Raw genomic sequence first — 486 nt, 5'->3', positions numbered from 1 at the left:
CACACACACACACACACACACACACACACACACACACACACACACACTTTTTCATGTGCGCACACACACACACAGTTTTATGACAGGATCTTTTCACCCTGGAGACAGTAACGCCCTCCCTGGGGATAAGCAGGTGTTATGCCTCGCTGCTTGGTACAGCATGACACACGACCTGAGGTCTACTGTGAGACCAATGGACTTGTTCTTTACACACACCAGCTCTTTTTTTTTTTTTTACAAAATGCATTATCAATGCAGACCAAAAAGGCCATTCGTTATACTATGGCAGCTTCATCAATATGCAGATGAGAAAGAAGGAAATAATGTACTGTTAACGTCTTTATGGAGCCCCACACTTTAAATGATCAACCAGGTCAGAAGTGTCCTCAGGAGAAATATCATTATTTAATTTAATTTAAATAAACAAAACAATGACTTTTATTTTATTAAACTTTTTATTTTAGTCTGTTTTGATTTACCATATAC

This window comes from Anarrhichthys ocellatus, unplaced genomic scaffold, assembly GCF_004355925.1.
Source record: "Anarrhichthys ocellatus isolate YVR2014 unplaced genomic scaffold, GSC_Weel_1.0 scaffold120, whole genome shotgun sequence".
NCBI classification, from domain to species: domain Eukaryota; kingdom Metazoa; phylum Chordata; class Actinopteri; order Perciformes; family Anarhichadidae; genus Anarrhichthys; species Anarrhichthys ocellatus.
Note: the sequence above shows the minus strand (reverse complement) of the source record.